This window comes from Furipterus horrens, unplaced genomic scaffold (assembly GCF_987537825.1).
Source record: "Furipterus horrens unplaced genomic scaffold, mFurHor1.1.pri manual_scaffold_1, whole genome shotgun sequence".
NCBI classification, from domain to species: domain Eukaryota; kingdom Metazoa; phylum Chordata; class Mammalia; order Chiroptera; family Furipteridae; genus Furipterus; species Furipterus horrens.
Genome location: NW_028327171.1, coordinates 190,610,940 through 190,634,253, shown reverse-complemented (window position 1 = coordinate 190,634,253; position 23,314 = coordinate 190,610,940). Strand labels below are relative to the sequence as shown.

The following is a 23,314-nucleotide window of genomic DNA, read 5'->3' as shown; positions in this document are numbered from 1 at the left end:
GAGCTCGGGAGAGAGCGCAGGCCCGGAAGTGAGGTACCCAGACTTGTGTCTGGGCTGGTCAGTTTAGCTCTCAGTTGAACTTCCACATTGCAAATGAGGGAGTTAGACTGGAAAATCTCTAAGATCAGCTCAGTTCAAAGTGATGTGTTCTTTTTTTCATTTAGGGTCTCAATTTTTCTTCCAGGATTATAGTTGGGATATTCATTCATTCAAATACATATAAGCATTCACCATCCCGGAGGGTGGAGGAAAGGTGCAATTCTTGCTGATGGTACAGAGCAGATTGCCCACCTACTGTTGATGGGGAGAGGTCCCTCCACCTGACAGAACATGAGCACCTTTGGACCTGTGAGAGGTAAGGCTTTAACCTCTCCCCTTTCTTTCCCATAGAGTAGCCTGTGTGACTTGTACATCACCAAATTCATTCACTTCCTGTCCCAGGAAGTGGCCCCTGCCCTGTATTTGACAAACTTCTGGCTGTGTCCCCTGATACCCGACTCTGCAGATAAACATCTGATGGTGTTGCTGCTGAATGTTACGAAGGAATAATTCTCTAACTATGGACCTTTCTGGTACTTAAGCTACCCCAACCTTATTATTCTGGATCCATGTGTTGCCACAGTTAGACTCTGACGATGCAAGAGCAAATGCCTTCCTAGGTGTCAATTTGCTCCTGTCAGAGATGTGGGCAACTGGAACATCTGAGCAAAGGGGTGTGGGATCCACCTTTGGGGCTATTTTGATCCTCAGTAGTGAAGGCCTTCTCCTCCCCTTTACTTGCCCATGCCTTACACAGACTTTTCAATTTCACTACAGGACCCTGCCCACTGGTAGTGACTTCTGGCTGGTAGACTCCCATGGTAGCAATGACTCTTACACTCTCGGTACTATGTGTTCCCCTTTGGAGTGTTATTTATTTATTTTTTTTAGTGAACACAGTCTTTCACCTGCTTTCCTTCTAGCAATGTAACACACATATATGGGGCATTAATAAGAGACTTCCAAATATTCAGGATACTCTCATCCATGAAGCATACTGCACTACACCGAGTAAGATGGGAACCCCCAAACCAGGGAACCCTGGTTCCTCAGGAGAATTATCAGGGGGCATTACCAACTCCAAGTAATTATTTCCACTCTCAGAGTCCTGGGTTAAGCCCAACTCGTATTTGACCATTGCTGAGGTCATTCATGGCACTACTTCAGCTTTGGAGGCACAACGTATCAGCCTCAGTTCCTGGGCCCGAGTAGTGTTGGATATCTGCCTAGTCCTTGACTTCCTACCGCCGGCCGAAGTGGAGTCTTTGCGATTGCCGACAACTTGTGTTGCACTTGGATCAATGAGACTGTCAAAGTAAAACAGTTCACCCCAGGTTTAGGTAAAAAGCCTCCTGGATCCCTAAAGTAGACTATCGAACATCTTTTTCTGACCTAACAATCATCAGGGCTTATGGTTATATTCAATACTTCTGGCAAGTCTAATCATCCTACTTGGAGTGATACTGATTATGACCTCAGACGAATTACCTGGTACTTGACACAGTCCCTCCATGTCTGGCCCATCCAGGTTGGTGATAATGTAGCCGATGTTTCTCCCTTGAGCTCTGAAAAAATCAGAGGATGATGCTGAGAGTCTGTCTCCAGGCCAAAATACTGTGTGTGACCTTTCAGGCCCAGCCATAGGCAATTGCAGAGGCTTGACCTGGCAAATATCACAAGTAAGCTGCCCTTACCACACCAACTATACAAGTTAATTAACTTGTTAAGTGGTATAACATATTAAATTGGCCAGGCCCTCCAAAAGAGTGTGTAACAATAGTATCAATAATGGACAACTTTATCATGTTTTTGAGTTTAATGAAAATACTTACAAAATTTCCCTAATAAGTATAATTCTTGATTTAGTTTTTTGGTGGATATTTTTATCAAGTCAGAAACTCTTCCTTCCATCTTAGCTCCATAGCATTTTTTGATTTTTATCAAAAGGGGTATTAAATTATTTTTTAAAAATTCAGAATCTTTTGAGATGATTATACGATTCCTTAAAAGTAATTGAGCTCAGTTTCTTAAAAGTAAATTGCTTGCATTGTGCTTGTGATTCAAGGCTATGTGCACCTCACCAAATTGACTGGGAAAATGTCTTTTTCTATGTCCTATAACTGCTTCAGTAACAATTTTCTTGTGTATAAGTTGGCTGTTCATTTATATTTGTCACTTATTATTATGCATGAATGCTTGAGACAGATGATTTTTAAGCTTTTATTTATTTTCTTTAGCATACTTATTTTTCCAATTCTGTTGTTTTCTTTTGCCTCATTCAGAGAGTGTGTGTTTTTAAATCCTTGGATATTCAAATGTATCTATTTTATTTCTATTATTGGTCTCTCTTTGGTTAGTCGGTTGGTCTATTTGGTATATTTGGTTTTTGGGTGAACCAAAATGCTTCATCTTTATAAAATTATATCTTTCTATATTATTTTGTCAATTTCTTTGCGTAAGCTTCAGTAGATTTTTCCCACTGTGTTTGAAATTCAATGTGTTTATTTTACTTGTTTTCTATTTTAAATTTAAATATCTGATCCAACAAATTAACTTTGCTTACAACTTGAGTTGAGGTTCAAGTAGTTAACAAGTTGCCCCAGCACCACTTATTTAACATTTTCAGACTCACTGATGATTTGTGATACCCTTTGTCCATATCATACTTTTGTGTATTTTAGGGATTATTTCTGGGTTCTCTACTCTGTTCCACTTTTCTGTTCATGTAATTCTTCTTTTAGCAAATGTATATCTTATTTATTAAAAATGTATACTTTATCTGCTCAACAGAGAGTATAAGTTTAATTTTTTTCCCTGTATTCTTTTTTTCCATTTAGATAGCCAGCTTGAACTGTTTTGTCAGATAAAATAAGAGTGATGGCAGGAGGCATCATCATAATTCTGCCCTTCTTAAGGGTCATGACTAATGTTTCTCTGGGGGTAGAGGGAAAAGGAAGAGGCAGAACAATAAAAGAAAATGTGAGATAGTAAATGGGCCTTACATTTTTTCCTCTGTTCCTTATTGTTCTTTAAGACAATGGGCCCTGAAGGAGAAGAGTATTTCTGGATCAAATCAGCATCTCCACTATTTGATCTGTTTAGTTTACGAAACACTGCAGATCTAGGCCTTACTTCCCACCTGCTAGAAATGCCCTGTCTTCAATAACACCTAGGGTACTTCAAGAACATCTAGGAAATCATTTGAGATTGTTCATTTATAGACTCACCTCTCAGGAGGGCATGAGAGACAGGTGAACAGGTAACTAAAAGGGACCAAAAGTCCCCCAAAGGCTATGATTATGGGCTTACTGGTATTAGGAAAAAAAAATGGCAAAGGAGAGCTAGGTTTCACGAGCTTGGTTTCATTTATCAACAGGCTGCACCAGGTTGTATCCAAGGCCACCAGGGACAAGGTCAAAAGTTTCACAATTCTGCTTCAGTAGGAGCTTCTCAAGAGCAAGCTCACAGACAATGGGGCAATGATTGCCCATCACCAGTGACACCTGAACTGGGAGGATTTCTTTGCATGAAAAGGGTGGTAGTTGTCAAGGGGGAGGTGGTGGATGAAGGAAGTCATCACGAAGGGAAAGCAAATGAACTCAAAGCGCAATAGGCCCAAGAGACCTGAGAATTAAGGAGGAAATATATTAGAAACGTAAGCTGATAGGAGACTATGAATGCCTAAAAAGTTTTGTTATGAGTCAAAAAGTAAAAGTCAAATCAGGCAACAAAGTACAGAAATTAGATGAAGATACCTAATAATGCATTTCAGAAGAGTAGAGAATAAAAGTCTAAATGCCTCCTATGTTGGAAAAGGAAGTTACTCCTCTCTGAAATTATCTCATAAATAACCTTTAGAAACTTTAAATGACATCCCATATATTCAAGGCATATTTCTTCAAATAGAGCAAGTTCTCTATTTGTTCCGAACGAGCCTTAGAGCTCTTTTCTAAAGCATCTCAACTCCAGCTCAACTTTGGGTTCCTGATAACATCATGATGCTGTTCCACCCAGCTTTTTCTCATTTGTCCCCCTGTTATTTGTTGTGTCACCTTGGAATATTCTTTCGGTTTGATACTCCAAAGTGTGAATCCACACAACACTGCCCACTTCCTCCAGGAAGCTCACCCTGACTACAACAGCCTCGTTTTTCTCTTTTTTTCCAAGTTCTTCTTACACATTCAGTCAGGACCCCACCGCTGCTCTCTATTTGCCAACAGGCTGTTTCCAAATTTTATGTAGGAGTTGTTTGATGAGAACACAAAATGCCTTTTTCCATTGTTCCCCAGGCTAGCTTTTTAATTTCTTATTCCTGACATTTAAGGCTAATAATCACATAAAGCTGGCCAACAGGTGCCGTTGGCACCATACCAAAAAACCCGACTACTCTCAACTCTAACTTCTGTCTTTCTGAGCCAGGATGAAGCTAGAGGGCAGAACAATTGATGTACAAAGTAAACAAGTAACTTTACAGACCAGCCTGTTTTGTTGGGGCAAGAATGTGTTAAGCATAAGAAGTAAGACCCTTTGGTTTGAAGAAGAAAAAAGGAAGTGAAAAAACTATCTAAAAGTCAAAATGATTCAAGGTGTACATTTCTGACTTGTGCATTCTTTCCTACTTATGTAATATTTCAATTAAAAGTTTACATTAAAGAAAAAAAACAGTATGACTCATTTCCAGTCTCCTGATTTTCTAGACCTTGCTAGATGTTTTCATAAAGATAGATAAAAGGGTCCTAACTGAGAAAAGAAAGCTACACATTGAAAAGACTCCAAAGGGTTAAGAATCTGATGAAGAAACCCAAAGACTGAAGATTTAAGTGGAGGGTAGAAATAACTGATACTATTTCAGCTAAATTTATTTTTTGATTGAAAAATCATGTCACGCCATTTTTTTTCTTTGTTCGCTTTGCATCATTTTTAGATGTTTTAATTCAGAAGGAAGAACATGCCCTGAAAGAGATCTAGGTGGTGTTCAAGATTTATTTATTGACGTCATTCCCTCACCTCTACCTTCATATTTCACCATTCACTTCTTGAGAGGCATGCCTGACAGAATAGAAGTTCAGTAACGGTTTTTGGTATTTTTGCTACAGGAAGGAAAGCTTAAGATTGTTGAAAAAGCCAAGGCCCATCCGTGAAATTCAGGTTAGTTGCTAAATTCCTTTCATCATCAAGTAATTAAAACAAAGAGTTTGTTTGTCACAAGTGTCTTTATTCTGTTCCAGATTGCTTGTATTTATTAACCAAGCTTGCCAGTTCAAAATATATTTCAAAATGGCCTCAGTTACTTTAGAAAAAAAAAATATTGCGCCATTTTGGTTTAGCCTCTCACTAATAAGGACAGGGGTTTCCCTCACTTCCCCTGGACCTCAGCTCCCCAGGCATCTGCCTACCCACTACGGATGTTTCAGCCAAATCAGTCACTATTCTTGACTAGGAACCCTGCCTAGATTCCTGCCCCTCTCCAGCCCACAAGAAACAATGAAATTTTAACAACCTCGTTCAAATTTTTGATCATTAAAGTTCTTTTCTGATTATAAGTATTACATACCTCAATTTTTAAAGTGCCAAAAATAATAAGAAGAAATATAAAATTTAGCAGCAACCTGTTTATCCAAAGGCATATTCTTTGTGTGTATGTGTATTTGTAAAAACTAATGTATCATAATGTCAACTTTCTCCCTGTTTTATCCCAGCCTCCTTCACTGCTACCTCCTTTAAATATTAACCCTGAGTAGGGTCCATTCTGCCAGCTTCTTTCTCTCCTTATCTGCCTTGGCACCATCTGCTTGACTGGGTCAAAAAGGATATTTTACTAGAATTTTCAAATGTTGATTCACTGGCCTCTGATGAGTTTATTAAACATTTATCCCACACATAGTGGAATTCAGTCTGGCAAGGACCACTAACATAAGATACCTGTGGTTTTTGCATATACTTCTCCTGATGGGTAATAGGGTATCTGATTTCATGGGGCCAGGAATTTGTTATTGGCCTGGACAACAGAAAAATATCTGGAAAATCCCCAATACTTGGAAACTAAATAACGTACTTCTAAATAACCCATGGGTAAAAAAAAAAAAAAAAAAAAGGAAATTAGGTAGTATTCTGATTGAATTAAAAGAAAAGCAAAACATCAAAACTTTTATGATGTCACTAAAACAGTATGTAGGGGAAATTTTACAGCATTGAATGCATAAAAGAAGCAGGGGTGGGGAGCAACAGGAAGGTGGGAGCAACAAGGGCATAAGGCATATTCTGGAGGTAACAGACATGCTCATTATCTTGGCTGAGGTCGTGGTTTCACATGTGTATTACATATAACATCAAATTATGCGCTTATTGTGCCGTTTGTAGTTTATCAATTATACCTCTGTAAAACTGTTTTGAAAAGACATGTGGCTAGTGGCTACATTATTGGACAGTGCAATTTGAAAGCAGTTACTGAAAGGAAACTAAAAGAATGTATAATTAATGAGCCAGTGAAAGGGAGAGATGGATATTTTAAAAATTACTTAAAATTACTTAGTTCATCAGTAGGAAGTCAAAAAAGTGGACAAAAGTAAACTGTTGCCACAAATTAAAAAAAAAAAAACCTACAAAGATATTTGATTCAAACCCAATTATATCAATAATTGCATTTTAAAAATGAATTAAATATTCTCATGTTTAAGAAAAGACTAGAGTGGATTTCATTTTTTTTAAAAAAGCCAACTGTATGCTCCTTATAACAGATACTTCTCAAGTGTAAGAACAACTGATACACTGAAACATAAGGTGAAGAATGAGATACCAACTGGTATCATTATACTAGTATCAAACAAAATAGACATAAAGCAAAAGTGATTGGAACAAAATGAGAGAGAAAATCCACAATCCTGGCATGAGGTATTTACGCATCTCTCTCAGTAACTGACAAGGAGTAGAGCTATAGGAGATCTGACTAACACAATCAGCAACTTAACCTAAGTGACAAAATTGGTTAATCAAGGAATAGAAGTATACGCATGTTATATATAAATGTGGAATTAAATATAAAAAAGAAAAAACAACTTTAAATGTTGAAAGTGGTACCACAGGAAGAAGGACTGGGAGGTGGGGATGTCCCTCTGGTAAGCAAATGCTGCTGTTTTCTCTGGTAATGTCCATGCCTGTGCGCAACAAGGAAAACCACTGGCGTCCTGTCGATTGTTAGTAATCCATTATGTTTTCACACTTTCTCATTTTCCAGACTGAAAAAGCACATATGTAGTGAGACTCATATAAAAAGAATTCCTTAGTAGCATCCTAAAAAGAATTCATTGCTAACCAAGGCTCATTCCAGAATGTTCCCTAAAGAGTCTGGGCTTCTTGTGCACAGTTTATCCAGTGTTACTTATTATTTATATAGTGGCCAAACTTAAATCCTTATTTGAAACGTCTAGCTTGTACAGATGTTTAAAAGTAAACAATATATGTTAAACAGTAGAGAGTTAAAGTAACTCCCTTGAAGTATTTTTCTTTTCTGTTAATTCATAGGAATGGTTGTGTTTTAGGAATGCAATTGTTAAACTTGATGTCTCACAGAGTAGGCAGACCAGTCACAGGGTGATGGAGAGGGGGAGGGCAGGAAGTACAGAGAGAGGGGTTCTGTGCCCATGAGTCTTTAGACAAGTTCAAACTAAGTATTGTTATATATGTGCATTTTCGTTAATGTTGCCACATATTCAAGGATAAACAAGTCGTAAAGCCCAAAATATATTGAAAGTAGAGGTGGTAAACTAAGCCCTTTATAAATGCCCTTTTGTTAGTCTGCTGGGAGTGTCTCTCTTAATCCACCTTCTGGAGCTAGATGTAGTCCTGTTCCTAGTCACTGGAGTGGAGGAGGGAGAAGAGGGAAGGTGAAGGGAAGGGCTCTTGGCTATTATCTCCACATCTACAAGATGGTTTTAGGTTAGAGCCACATGTCTGTAGGGGCACTTTTGTGAAGTACCTGTGTTCATTGCGGACAAAGTTCATTCTTTATTTTGCTTTTGAGTTGCCCTGAGGTGGCAATGTATGATTTTTTAAAAAAGTAGAGCTAATGAACTAACCATTTTGTAAATATCTTTTTGTTATAAATGATCGAAAAGAGGCATCTTGGACACAGAATTGTTAAACCATCTCTAGGAAATGAGTGTCAGGACTTGCTCGTTAAGCTGGCAGCAACGGGGCAGAAGGAAGGCCAGAGAGAAGGGTATACTCACACTTACATTGTAATGATGACCACTGATGTGTGCATCTTTTTTGGCTGTACTATAGGAATATATTAAGGACATCAGTGGAAAATCGCTAATATTTTAAAAGTACAGATCATAATGAATTCTCTTAGAAGTGTTATACTTCGTGTACATTGTTGTTTTGTGTCTCATTTTTAACTGAACATTCAGGGAATGCAGTATTTTAATTGTAACTGCCGATATTATTATCTAGAGGCCCATTGCTCTTTCTGTCCTTTATGAAATTTTTGTCGCCCAGAAAAGCAGGATTACTTTTTTTTTTCCTTCCAGATTGAGGTGGTATAGTGTATACAGTGTATTCTTGGTTATCAAAATAACCCTATAACTTTAGGGCTTTGAAATGATAAATATTCATGATGTGTGAGAAAGCATGATTCATAACTATATTATCTTAATCACTTAAAAATGGAAGGTTAGTTGTATAAATACACTCAGGGGACCTAAGAGGACATGTCACACTGTAAACTGCTTGTGATTGTGGATGACTTTGTTCTTTGCTTCTTGTGTTTTTTAGTTTCCTATCCTATGGACATGTTAACTTTTAAAAAATAAATGTAATTTTAAAACCTAAAAAAGATTTGGGCTTGCATAACTGAATTATCAGCTAGGTTCTTTAGGTGGTGTTTCTCGGAGCAGCATGACCTTTATCATGAATGGCACCAACTTGTCTACTTCAGTCATTCCTGGATGACTTTCGCAATTTTTATCGTATTTCTTATTCACTTCTTCTTTTTCGTCTAATCTTTATCTGATTCACTTTCTTTACTTAAATAAAAATTTACATAAGTAAATATTGTTAAAAAGAAAATTTTATTGTTACTACCAGAAATGGAAAAGCACTGCATTTGCTACAAAAGAGGAGTTGTAAATATAAATAAAATGAAAACTTAACAGTGTTACTAAGTTTAAACTAGATATTATTGCCTACTCTCTCCTTTGTCAAAAAGGGAAGTTAGCATGTTTTGAAATATAGAATATGGTCAAGATATATTAAAACCAACTGTGCATTTTGCTCCCATGTAAGAAAATTATAAAGAGAATAACTTTTCACTATGTTACTCATCGTTGTTTAATGCATAATGTCTATGTACCTCCTAGTTCACTGGTGGTCTTTCTTCAGTTGTAGGGTACCACACTACAGGGGAACATTGCATTAGCTCATAGCACAAGAATCAGGAACTTCGCTGAATACTGCCCGCCCAGCCTGCAGATAACAACAGTAAACTAATAACCATGGAGAAGGTGGGTAGGTCCTGATTCATCAGGTTCCAGTCAGCCCCCTGGTGTCTGGACTGAGCACAGCAGTGCTGCTCATCACTTCCTCCCCCACCCCACCCCCAACCCCTGCCCAATCCCCCCTGTGCCCACACAGAACTCCTCTAGAAATTCCAGGTTCACCTCAATGTTCCCAAGGAGCCAGTGGCCAACTGTGCTTGCGCTGCCCAGGCCCCGCCCCACACAGTCTGAAAGTGGATGTAGGCCAAGGGCTGCTCCTAGGAGGAAGCAGACATGATGGTGAGTTGAAAGCCAATGTCAGCACCTCTGGCTTGGCTCTGCCCCTACTGATATCTTGACCTGCAGCCTCTGGGGAAGGACCTAAAATTGCTGGGCAATTGCAGGGTCAGCCTTCCAGAAACAGGTGGCTGGGGAAAGGATCCTAGCCCTTTACTATCTGGAAAGCGGCTAGGTGTGGTGGACTGAGCTCGGACATTGGGATCACAGAACTGGAGACAAGTCTTGGCTTTCAGTCTTGCTGAGGATTTGGGTACCTTCAGAGGCGGATTTAATGGCAGACGTACCGGGCACGCGCCCTGGGCCCCGACTTCTGAAGGTCTCCGCAAAACCATGTATTTTTATTTTACCTGTCTCTCTCTCTTTTTTTAAGGGGCCCAATATTTTCTTCTGTGCCTGGGTACCTATATTTGCTTCATTGGAAAATAGAGATAATAATGACTGCTTGATAGGGTGCTGCCAGGAGTGAGTGAGGCAATATCCACTTGCATACGTTATCTTACAGAAGGCAGGTGCTCCACAAATTCTAATCCTCTTGCCCGCTGGCATCCCTCAGGCAGCCATTAACCACCTTCTCCCAGAAGCTGTTGGGGTGGGGAGGGGCAGGCCGGAAGCTCAGTGTGGATAGCCAGGCTCAGCTCAGACCAGACACAATGTGAATGGGAAGTCAACACTCAGAGTGTGTGACGCACCCTCTGGTAAAGCTTTGCTCTGGCCACTGCCACTACCTCCCAGAAGCCCCCTCCCATGGACTGCTGAAAGCGTCAGTTCTTATTGGACATTAATGTCTTACTGACTGTCATGGGGAGTTGTTGCTTATTAATTATTTTAGTTTGTTCTTTGCAAAATACTCCCCCAAAGGCCCCACCCAGATATACAAAAACAAAATAAAAAGTAGTAGTTTTATCACTGTATTTATTTGAAACACTGATTAAAAAGTGAGAGCTTCGCCCTGGCTGGTGTGGCTCAGTGGATTAAGTGCTGGCCTGCAAACCAAGAAATAGCTGGTTCAATTCCAAGTTAGGGCATGTGCCTAGGTGGGCCAGGTCCCTAATTGGGAATGTGAAAGATGCAACTAATCAATGTAACTCTTGTACATCAGTGTTTCTCTTCCTTTCTTCTCCCTCTCTTCTCCCTCTTTCCCGCTCTTTAAAAATAAATAAATAAATAAATAAAACCCCAAGAGAGCTAGTGAAATTTTTTTTTTTAAAGGGAGAGCCTCTCCTGCGGTCTCTTCAGTGCTGCCTTGAGAGCTCACTGCTGTTAACAGTTGGATTCTTTTCATCTGGTTTTCTGTGTTTATAAAGTCACAATGTTTCTTGCTCTGTCACTTACTAGCTGTGTGACACTGAGCAAATTACTTCAGAGCTCAGGGCTTCCTCTATTCATATTATTCATAGATATAAATATTAATAATTTCTGCATTTGAGGGTTAATCTGAAAATCAGTAATAAATTGATGACTTCCGGCCAAGATGGAGGCCTGGACAGGCACGATCCGTCTCCCTCCACAACTAAGAAGGAATACAACTACCTCAAAACTAGAGACAATGAGAGGTTCCAGAAAATTGAGCTGCATGGAAGTCCAACAAACAAAGATATAAAGAAGAAATACTCATCCAGACAGGTAGGATGGGCGGAGAGGATGCGGTGTGGTGGTGGCGACAGCAGCGGCAGTGGCAGGCTGGCGGAAAGTGCAGTCACACATTTTAAAAAGTCGAGAAGGACACTTGGGGAATGCTTACAGCACCAGACCAGACAGCACTGCTCACGATCCCAGCACCGGAGAAAATGAAGCCTCATTGCTTTTGACTGTGCAAACCAGTGGGGGTTGGGGCAGAGGAAGAAACTGCCGGTCTCTCAGTGGAGTCCGATTGTTTAAAGGGCCCCCACAGTCCTAGAAAGTCCACAGACCCACCCACTCTGGGAACAATGGCCAGGGCAACAGCTAGAGAGGAGCCAGTCTCATACAAAGTAGGAGAAGTGCCTGGAAAAGGGGCAAGTGCTGAGCAAGCAGCATTGTTCCCCCTCAGAACCATCTCCCACATACAGCACCACAATGTGGTGAAACAGGTCCCCTGTACTGACGAATCCCTAAGGCTCCACCTCTTACAACATAACAGGTGCAACAGCTCTACCTAAGACACAGAGGCAAACAAACATAGGAGCCTGGCAAGATGAGGAGACAGAAGTATGGCCCAAAAGAAGGAATGGATCAAGGTTCCAGTAGGAGAACTAAGCGATGAGGAGATAACCAACTGAACAGACAAGGAGATAGCAAACCTAACAGATGTAGAGTTCAAAACACTGGTGATAAAGATGCTCACAGGCTTGACATATATACTTAAGTATGGCAAACGCATAAGGAAAGAAGTAAAGGCTATGCTAAATGCAACGAAGGAAAATCCACACAAAACCAATGGTGAAGGAAAGGAAACTGGGGTTCAAATCAATGATTTGGAACATAAGGAAGAAAAAAACAATCAACCAGTACAGAATGAGGGAACAAGAATTGAAAAAAATGAGAAGAGGCTTAGGAACCTCTGGGGCAACTTTAAACATACCAACATCTGAATCATAAGGATGCCAGAAAGAGAAGAGAAAGAGTAAGAAATTGAAAGCTTATGTGGAAAAAAATAATGAAGGACTACTTCCCGAATTCGGTGAAAAAAATAGACATACAAGTACAAGAAGCACAGAGAGTCCCAAACAAGCTAGAATCAAAGAGGACCACACCAAGACACATCATAATTAAAATGCCAAAGGTTCAAGATAAAGAGAGAATCTTAAAAGCAGCAAGAGAAAAGCAGAGAGTTACCTACAAAGGGGTGCCTAAAAGACTGTCAGCTGATTTCTCAAAAGAAACTTTGCAGGCAAGAAGGGACTGGCAAGAAGTATCCAATGTGATGAAAAGCAAGAACCTACAACCAAGATTACTCTATCCAGCAAAGCTATCATTTAGAATGGAAGGGCAGATGAAGTGCTTCCCAGACAAGTAAAGCTAAAGAAGTTCATCATCACCAAGCTGTCGTTATATGAAATGTCAAAGGGACTTACTTAAGAAAAAGAAGATCAAAATTATGAACATTAAAATGAGAACAAACTCACAACGATCAACTACTGAGTCTAAAAAATAAAAACAAAATCCAACTAAGCAAACCAGAATAGGAACAAAATCAAAGGTATGGGGATCATTTGGAGGGCTATCAGCTAGGAGGGGGAAGGAGAAGAAATGGGGAAATGCTGCGGGGATTAAGAATCATAATTGGTGAGTACAAAATAGACAAGGGGAAGTTAAGAATAGTATAGGAAAGGGTGAAGCCAAAGAACTTTTATGCACGACCCAGAGACATGAATTAAGGGGGGTGGGGTTGCTGGAGGGGAGGAGGGTATTGGGCAGAGGGGAGCAAAAAGAAAACAATTGGGACTACTGTAACAAAATAATCAAAAAAATATACTAAAAAATAATAAATTGATAATACAATGAGCTAATATATGTAAAATCCTTAGAACAAGTTCTGGCATGCAGAGTAAATACAGAATAAAGAACAAATAGTATTATAGCATCTATGTACCTATGTCACAAGTATCATTTTGTTGACAAAAATAAGATCAGTGTACCATGTCGGTATCAGTCCATGTATTGCCTCTCAGCTCCAAATCTTTTCTTTGTCTTGCTTGGTGATACCATAGCTACATGGTATAAAATGTCTCCTGGGCCAGTTGGCACAATTTTAGGCTTTGTTAGCAGAGGGCACTGGAGGGACAGACAGCACAAGGCAGAGCAGATGCAGAGGCTTTGCTTCCTGATTCAGGGTGCTCCCTCCCTGCTCCCAAGGCACAGCTGTCAGCGGCTTGCAGAAGACTCAGTGGTGCCCACCCTCCAGAGAATTTTGTCACCTGCCAGGGCAGCCTCCTGCCCTCACAGCTCCCACTTGCTGACTGCAGACAAACTCTGGCTCATGACACCTCAGTGAATGTTCCTGCCGTCAGTGGGCACAACCACATCTTCAGCCAGCTCTGATTCCCCAGCAGGGTGGGATGGGGAGAAGTCTTCAAATTTCTTTCTTCTTTGGTACTCTCCTTTACCCTAGAGGGATTTTACCATGGATAGTTAACCCTCTTTTACTAGTTAAAAATTCTTCCTCTTAAATTTTCCCTTTTAGGTGACAGGTGTGCTTTCCATCTCTAACTGGACCCTAACTGGACTTTATATACTGTATATATAAAGAAAGAAAGCTGCAAACCATATGTTTATGTGTTTACTTATCAAGGTACAATGGACATCTTTTCAGGTCTGTAAATATAGTCCTAATTCAATCCTAGTATATTATTATCGTCGTCGGCAGCCGTCCGTCTCGAGAGACGATGGTGTAGCTTCTTAAGAGTCTATCTGCACCGCCGAGAATGGCTGTGCAGTCCAACTCGGGAGTGACACGGTATCTGTCTCCTCCCGTGTTGAATCGACATCTTGCGATGTCGCTGGGGTGTCCTTTCCAGTGAAGCTGAAGCTACAGAGCCTGGGCAGGGTGATATGGAGGGTCTGCTGTTGCCCATGCAGCAGACCCCCCCTCTCTTCGCAGCTGAAGGGTCCAAGGGAAAGACGGAGTCAATACAGCTTGGCTTCAGGTGCGCCGCAGGAGTTGCCGGTGTTGACTACAACGTCAAACCGCCTTAGGGACTCCGGCTCCGGATTTTCTGTCGGGGTTTACTCCCTTAGCCTTTCCCCTGAAGAGGTATGCCGCAAGGCAGCGGAGGTTTTTTGGAGTCAGAGTTTTCCTTCTCTGATATCAGAGATATTATTATAAAGCTTATATATTTTATTTATTCATTCCCTTATTTAAGGAAATCGTGGTTTCATATCTGGGGCTACTACGCACCCTGCAATACTGAACATGTTTTTGTAAACATGACTATTTCTGAGGAAAAAATTCTAGAAGAAGAATTAATTGCTCTGTCATAGGGTTGTACAGTTACATTTTTGATGGATGTGAATTGCTTTCCATAAAAGGCTGCACAATTTATTTGACCAATTGTATTTAAAAGTGTCCACTTCCCCACACACTTGCCATTGTTTTAACTTGTTTTGTGCAATTACTAAGAAGGTTGAACATCTTTTCATAATTTGATTTTCCATTACGTTGGAGATGGTAGCTACTTCTGTGGAAGAAGCTGGAGGTTTGGAGGACAGGGGTCGGTGTGAAATTTATTTTTCCCTGTGTATCCTTTTGTACTATTTTAATGTTTTACTGCCTACTTGTGTTATATTTCCAAATAAAATAGAAACTTTTAAAAGATATTTACAATGATACAAGGAAGATAGGCACATATACACATGAAGCAAAAGTCTGAACACAAAGATGCAGATTACAGCATAGGGAATCCGTCGGCAGCCGTCCGTCTCGAGAGACGATGGTGTAGCTTCTTAAGAGTCTATCTGCACCGCCGAGAATGGCTGTGCAGTCCGACTCGGGAGTGACATGGTATCTGTCTCCTCCCGTGTTGAATCGACATCTTGTGATGACGCTGAAGCTACAGAGCCTGGGCAGGGTGATATGGAGGGTCTGCTGTTGCCCATGCAGCAGACCCCCCCTCTCTTCGCAGCTGAAGGGTCCAAGGGAAAGACGGAGTCGATACAGCTTGGGTTCAGGTGTGCCGCAGGAGTTGCCGGTATTGACTACAACGTCAAACCGCCTTAGGGACTCCGGCTCCGGATTTTCTGTCGGGGTTTACTCCCTTAGCCTTTCCCCTGAAGAGGTATGCCGCAAGGCAGCGGAGGTTTTTTTTGGAGTCAGAGTTTTCCTTCTCTGATGTACCCTGACTGGAAGATCGAACCAGCGACACTTAGCTCACAGGCCGACGCTCAATCCACTGAGCTAAACCAGCCAGGGAGCATAGGGAATATAGTTAATGATATTGTGATAATTATGTGTGGGGCCACATGGGTACTTGTAACATCAGGGGGGCCATTTTGTCAAGTACATGATTTTTTAGCCACTATGAGGTACATCTGAAACCAATATAGAATAATATTGAATGTAAACCATAATTGAAAAATTAAAAACAAAGAAAAAAAAGTGTGAACAATAAGATGGAAAAAGAATGATAAGTTCAGAATTCTAAACTCCATGTGTCCAAAATAGAAGTGGAGCTGGAAAGGGACCGGGCTTCTTGCTTCAGGGCCCCGGAAATCTGGCTGTGAGGTGAATGGAGAAGCAAGTGACTGGAAGGGATTGTTCACCATTGTCCTGCCTGCCCATGGGTGGGGTGAGACATCTGAGCCAAGTGGACCCGGGAAGGGAGATGGCAGAGATATGAGGGTCTGTTCAGCATCCCCCACATGTGTTCTCTTCCTGCTACTGAATTAGTTTCATTTTCCTTTCCAGAAACTATAACCCCTTACTAAGCACAAAGGGGGGAAAAGAAAAAAAAAGGCAGCCTGGTTGAGTGGTTTGTAACATATAAGGATCACAAACCTAAGACATCAATGCCAAGGGTCTGAGGAGGTTAAACCAGTCTAACTCTTCTACAGACAGCTGTGCTTTCCCAATTCCTGGCACAATGAGTCACCTTTCTTGTAAATTAACAGAGCTTCCTCCTTCAGCATCTTATCACAGTCTTTAATCTGGCCAAGCCCATTTCTCAGGGACCTGAAATTGTTGATAAAATTGACCTGTCCTTGACATTATAGGGTGATAACTCAAGTGGAGAAGCCAGCCTTCCACCACCAGGACTGGGGATAGAGTGCAAATTACCTCCGTGTAGGCCCGCACACTGTCCCTGCGGAAATACATTCGTAAGAGCAGTGTGATGCAGACAGGAAGCACAGACCCCTGAACTTGGAGAGACGTCAATAGGGTTCAAGTTTGGTCCTTCCCACTTTCTATCAGTGTGAACTTATTTATTACTTATCTTCTCTGAGTCTTGATTTTCTGATCTATAAAATGGGACAGTAACACCTTTCTGTCACTCTCCCAGAGTCAACATTTTCAGCATCAGCAAGTAGCTAGATCCAAGGTCTGGAGTTGCTAATTTGGCAGCAGCAAGACACCCCTAGCACAAACTGGCTCACTGGGGATTCAGGAAGGAATGAGTGTGCGGGGAGTGGGGGATGCACGGGGAGGTGTGGATCTTTCAAGTGATGAAATAAGCAGCAATGTAGGATGATCAGATGTAGAACTGAGCCTCTATGCATCTGGGAATGAAGAAATATCTGCAGCAATAGGGTAGGAGTTGGGTGGGGGGTCTCAGATGAAGAAGGCTGAGTCTGCATCAGAAGCCTTGGTTTACACTAATTTATCGGAACAAGTTTGGGGTGCTCAGAGGCATCACAAGGCAGTTTCACCTCTGCAGGCTTGCTTACTTTTCCAGAATAGATCATAGTGGTTACTTTGCGACAAGGATCGCCCAGGGCAAAAAAAAAAAAAAAAAAAAAAGGTGAGCCAATGCTCCTAACCTTTGCCTTGGCAACACTAATTATATCATCACCACAGAAATAACCACCACCAAAAATACAGATGTGTGCTGAATTGAAGAAACTCTGTTTCAACCAAGAGGACAAAGCTACCCTGCACATCCTACCAGGCCAGTTACCCAACAGCGCTACAAGCTGAGAAATCACTCCGTCTGGTGACCAAATGACATCAATCATCTTTGACAAGCAGTAAGATTTTAGAAGAAAGAGAATACCCACAGATCCAGCACCCAGCTGAAGAAATAAAACATGAAACCCTTACATAATACTTTCCATTACATTCTTTTCCCTACACTCTCCAAATCCCAGCCCCACCCCAGGTAACCACTATTCTAAAGTCCTTGTATTTGGACAACATATGTATGAATCTGTAAGTTATGTATAGGAATACTATGTGTGCTTTTAACATTGTATAAATTGTATCACATTGTATTTATTCTTTTATTTGCTCAGGATTGTGTTTCTTTTTAAAATAACCTTTTGATTTTATTTACCATTTTTACCATTTTAAAAAGAATAGTATAGTGGCATTGAGTACATTCACTATGTTCATATCCATCATCATCTAGTTCCAGAAAGCAATGTGGCCTAATACATGTATTTGAGCAATATGAAATTGCCATATATGACTTTTTGACATAGAGGAGTGACAATTCCATATGATTCACTCTAATCATTCTAGTTTATTTTGTTTCACAGTTTAGTAGTATTCCTTATGTATTTAGGTAGATTAGGTTGCTTATGTCTGTGTTTTTTGTTTTTCTTACAATGTCACTCTGAAAAATTCCCCTCCATGACTCCTGGTACATGTGCAAGCGTTTCTTTCAGGCCACAGACCCAGAAATGGAATGGCTGGATCGTACTGTGTGCAAGTCTTCAACATTTACAGATACTGCCCATTGCTGACAGGAGAGAAAGCAGCAAATAAGGGTTAAATGCAGGTGGGGCAGGAGACTTCATGATGGACGAGGGAAGTCCCTTCTGATTGCTTCCCGTATTGAAATGAGTGAGACCACCAAGTGAAAGTGAGGAGAGTGGAGGAAGACAGAGGTCTGAGAAAGCAAAGAAGGCGAAAACGTCCACGAGAACAAAAGAATGCCATAACTAGGGAAAATGTCACAGGATTGTCGAGAACCAGCAAAAGCCTATTTGAGGTTTGTGGTCATTGGTTTTCAATGAGACCAGTCTGGGACATTGTTTTCATACCTGTCGCAACCAGGAATTCCAGTACAAATGTGGTGTTAGCGGACACATGAGGTTAACCAGAGTTTGGATTCTGCCCATGCATGAGCAGGGATGGGGGAAAGGCACGTGTCTTTAGGGTGGGTGCGAGAGAATTTAATGACGACACCCGGACTCTAGCTGGGTGAAGAGGAAAGGAGGGAAGAAGGGAGGGAGGGAAGGCGTGGTGTTGACACTGGAAAGATGCTAGATAGGGTTAAAGTACGAATAGAGGCCCCGGTGGCACTGAAGACTGTTGGAGGGAGGGGCGTGCTCAAAATTGAGACTTGGGTGGAAGTACAGATATTGATCGTGGCAAAGTTTCCTGGTTGTGTGATCGGGATGACATGGAGGTTAGTGAAATGATGGCAAAGTGTATAACAAAGTGGAGTTTTAATGAATTCACTCTTTTTTTTAAAATGTGTTCTTGTATTTCCCTAATGTTCCACATGAGCATACATTACCATGTAGGCAGGAAAAAAGTTATTATGTAAAATCAAAGTTATTAATCAAAAGAAAAATTTATTTGTAAGTCAGTTACTACTATGAACAAGGATTCAGTCCACAAAGCTCATAAAGCTATTCCCATTTTAGAGTTGTACCAGTATTTCCAAGCATCTTGCATAGAATCACTTAAAAAGACACTGAATGAGAAACGTGAGTTTCATAATGTATGCACTTTGCTTCAGGCAATACCTATTTTTAAATACATACATATTTGTATTTTTGTATTTATACTTGCATTAAGAAACCCTTAAATTATTTATGAGATGAGAAGGCAGGAGGCCTTGATATACAGTAGAAAGAACTGGAGGCGAGATTTTTTCTTGGGTACCTTTTTATATTTTCTTATCTTTGAGCAATGTAAAGATATTACTTGTTCAAAATAAGTTAAAAAATTACATATTCACACAATTTTAAAATTTTAATAGAAAAACTTTTATAAATCATATATGCAAAAGTTATGTTAAGAAATGGTTGTTTGTAGTGACAAATGAGTCTTTCTGTAAATAGAGAATTTCACCTTGTCCTTTTTAAAATGAGTTTCACTTTTAAAAATTTCATTCCTGTTCTAAGATACAAATGTGTCACTATATCCTTAACACAACCTTGGAAGAAAACTATAGACTTTTGATAAGACCCATACTCTAACAGAAAAAAAATTCAAATAATTTTTCACAATATATACCTCCCTAGAGGATAATTATACTTGTTTGATATGGCTCGAGTTTAGAATGAAAACCAGTGGTTTTAAGTACATTCTTAGGAGGTGGATTCAAACCCAACAAAGAAAAGAACAATCAAAGCTGTCCAAATGTGAAACCAGGTGGCAGGTTTGCAAAGCAGTAGATACACAGGATTGCAAATCCTCCACTAACAGCTGTGAGAATTCAGCAAGTCACTTAACACTGTGAAGGCTGGACCACAGCATCTCTAGGGTTGTTTAAAGCTCCCAAATCCATGACTCTGCATGTGGTTTGCATTCCCTTTGTGTTGGAAGAGTTAGGCAAAGGATAGTGGAAGATTTGCAGCCCTGTTATGGGTGAGAGGATGGATTGGAGCAGTTTAAAATAAACTAACCACTGACCTGATAATAAATCTGAGGACCTCCAGCCATAGACACTCATCAATGCTACCTTAGAAAGTTCAACGTATGGGAACACAATGCAATATACAGATCACATATCATAGAAATGTTTACTTGAAACCTATACAATCTCATTAACCAATGTCACCCCATTTAATTATTTTTAAAGTTCAATGTAAAGTTCATCACTTTCTGTAGATACCAGGATGTGAGCACAGAGACTGTGCAGTGAACTCAAATATAAAGTGGTCATAACAGAAGAGCCAGGATACAGTTCTATTGATTTTTTAAAAACTATCGCCAAAAAGGAATTACAACAGTTAAAAGTGAATGTGGAAGACTCAAAGACCCTGAGAATAAATCCACAAACTCCCATGGGCCCAAGAATTCCAGGTTAAGAACAATGTGATTCAATCACTCAAAAAATATCTGACCTGGAAGACTTTGTGCATTAGATATGGCACAAAAGTTATCTATAAAATGAGCTAAACTTCTAATTTGGTTGATCTCAGTGGAGACTTAATCATTGGTAAAGGCTGCTATTCAGCAGCATTTACCAGTGTGTTATACTGATCAGTGTCTGCTCTGATTGGTAAGCATCCACAATGCACCAGTTGCTTATATGTTTCAATTACCTGAGCATTGGCAGAATATAATGTATTGCTAAGGGGTATCCCCTTGATATCAAATCTGCCTATCATCAAGGTAAGTCCCTGAAGTACAGACCAGTAAAATGCTATAGGGACTAATAGCTTTAATAATAATGAACACCAGTAGCACCATTATTAAATAACTGACATTTGCATAATGCTCTACCAAATGTTTTTGTGTCTTATTTTGTTTGAGAGAAGCTAAACTTTTGAGGAAGAAAAAGGGAAAAGAAAGAAAAAATAACTACCGCTCTTGTATGTTGAGCAAAACTAGGCAAAATACACAGAACCATCACTCAGTCAGCTCATTTCCTTCATAAAAGTCTAGACAGACAATGACTATAACCAAACAGCTGTGACTGAACCACCTTCTGTTGTCCCTGGACTCTTAAACTTACACACACACAGGGCAAGTGTACACGCTCATTGAAGAAAAATGAACCAAGGAGAAACTTCACTCCTGGTGTCTGTATAGACATCCATGACTCACAGCATAAATGTCTAGTGGCTCCTGAAAGGCCTCTAAAAAGAAAGTTCACAGAGCGCTTCATAATTCTAGAATGTAATCTTGCACAAGCACTCAGATCCAGCAAAACAGAAATATGAGATAGACCACAAGCCTGGGACTTAAACTTCAAACCCCAAATGTTTCTGATGAAGGAGAGCCAGGAGCCGGCCTGTTGCTGCTGGGGATGTTGTGAACCAGTGAGGGAAGATCAGTTCTTCACCCAGAGGATGGCAGTAGGTGTTGCTAGTGTTGATTTGCAAATAAAAGTCAGCTGGAACTAGATGTAAAGGAACTCAAACTCTGCCATCTAAAGGCCTTATATGCAGAGCACCACAATTAAATTTAAATAGATGTATATATAGTTACAGGCATACAGGTATCTCTGTTTAGCTCTCTATATATCTAAATAGATATCTCTAAATTGATATCTATTAAATCTAAATATATATATAGGATGGGGCAAAAATAGATTTACAGTTGTTCAAATAGAAAACAATGCAATAATAAATAGTAATACGAGAATAAATTGTTTTGCATACTCACAACTGTAAGCCCACTTTTGCCCCATCCTGTACATATATGTATAACCCTTCATCTCCTCAACAGATGATACTTTCTCTACTTTATAGATAAGGCTCAAAACAACTAGTTTGAGTCAGTGTCTTAGAGTAAGGAATCCCAGGGCAAAACAGAAGCCCAAGGCTTCCATGTGACTACTAGCTACATTATAACAAGGTTCTTATGACTATTTTTCCTAGGAAGTTCACCATAAAGGAATTTTACTTTCACAGAAATAATTTATAAAATCAGGCATCACTGAGAGTTTTTTTATTCCCTGACATCTTTCATGAGCATCTGCATATCCAAGACAGATGTTCATAAGGTCCTGTTATGCCCCATGACAGTCCAGTTCACTTATGTGGGAAATAATATCGTGTAAACAAAAACTGGCTGAAAGGCTGTAGCCAGTTGGCCTGACTCATTGGGCCTCAGCTTCCTCATCTATAAAGGAAGGCCTTAACCACAGCACTTTCAATCTCCCTCTCTCCAGGAATTAAAAAGAAAAATTCCTTCTGAAATGAAAAAAGAGTTCACATATATAAGAATGCTCAAAGCCTTAATTTTAAAAGTGTCAAGGCCTCTATCTGGAGCCACCGTATCCACAAGGCATAGGCAGACCCCTCTCTGGCTAAGGAGAGAGCAGCACTCCCTGTGAACAGCTTCAGTCCCTCAAGCTGCTTCTCCCGTGCTTGGGACGAGAGGAGCAGAGTGTGTTAGTGACAAGACAGGGGCTGTTGACTGCAGTGAGCACAGTGCAGCTGCCAATCCTGAGGGCCCTTGGCCAAGAGACAGATGCTGTACTGAAGAGAGAGTCCTGATTCATGCTGCACTGGAAGCCGGCACTATGCATTCATGGTTTCTAGTGAAAGAGGCCATCAGTTCTTGGCTTTCGTCAGTTTGAGTTGAGTGTTCTGTCACCAGCACCTGAAAGGTTCTGACCAACATGGAAGTAACATCAGGTGGCAAAGTTTCTGCTCCCAGAGTAGCGGAATGTGCGTCTCCCTTTCCACTGAGCTGTCGTCTTTCTAGAGCCAACCCAGTTCCCAACCCAAGAAAACCGGTTCCTGCAGGAACTGCTTCCCTAACACTGAAGCAGGAAATGGGCGTCGCATGAACCGAATTTTCCCTCCAGTAGATGTGCAGAAGGGAAGCCTTGGGAAGGGAAGAGCAGAGGTAGGGTCAGCGAAACATGATCTGGTCATCAGCCAATGTCCAAAACAAGGCCATGCACAGGGCACACAGAATTATACAACAAGAAGCGGTCACGTAGAGGAGAAATCAAAGAACATTGGTACTTAGAGCTAAAAGGAACCTTAAAATGTTCCTGGTCCCACTTTTTACTTCACAGATACACAAAGTAAGGCCAATTACTTTTTCCTCAGGGTGCATAGCTAAAACCAAGCTTGTAATCCATGGCATCAATTTTAAAAAAAAAAGTTTTGTAACATTTAGACTTGTTAAAAAGGAGGAAGAAAAACCCCAGAATTTACTGTGTCAGAAA

The 23,314-nt window shown here is 40.4% G+C and overlaps 1 long non-coding RNA gene across 2 annotated transcripts; it reads left to right on the top strand.

The window, feature by feature from the left end:
• Window positions 1–170: 170 nt before the first annotated feature.
• LOC150022498 (uncharacterized) lies at window positions 171–17,680 on the top strand. Of its 2 annotated transcripts, none has more exons than XR_016509606.1 (4): window positions 171–355; window positions 9,421–9,542; window positions 13,978–14,106; window positions 17,305–17,680. It is a non-coding gene; the product is annotated as an uncharacterized LOC150022498 (long non-coding RNA). The 2 variants fall into 2 exon arrangements; XR_016509607.1 differs by lacking the exon at window positions 171–355 and adding an exon at window positions 4,962–5,007.
• The last annotated feature ends 5,634 nt before the right edge of the window (window positions 17,681–23,314 follow it).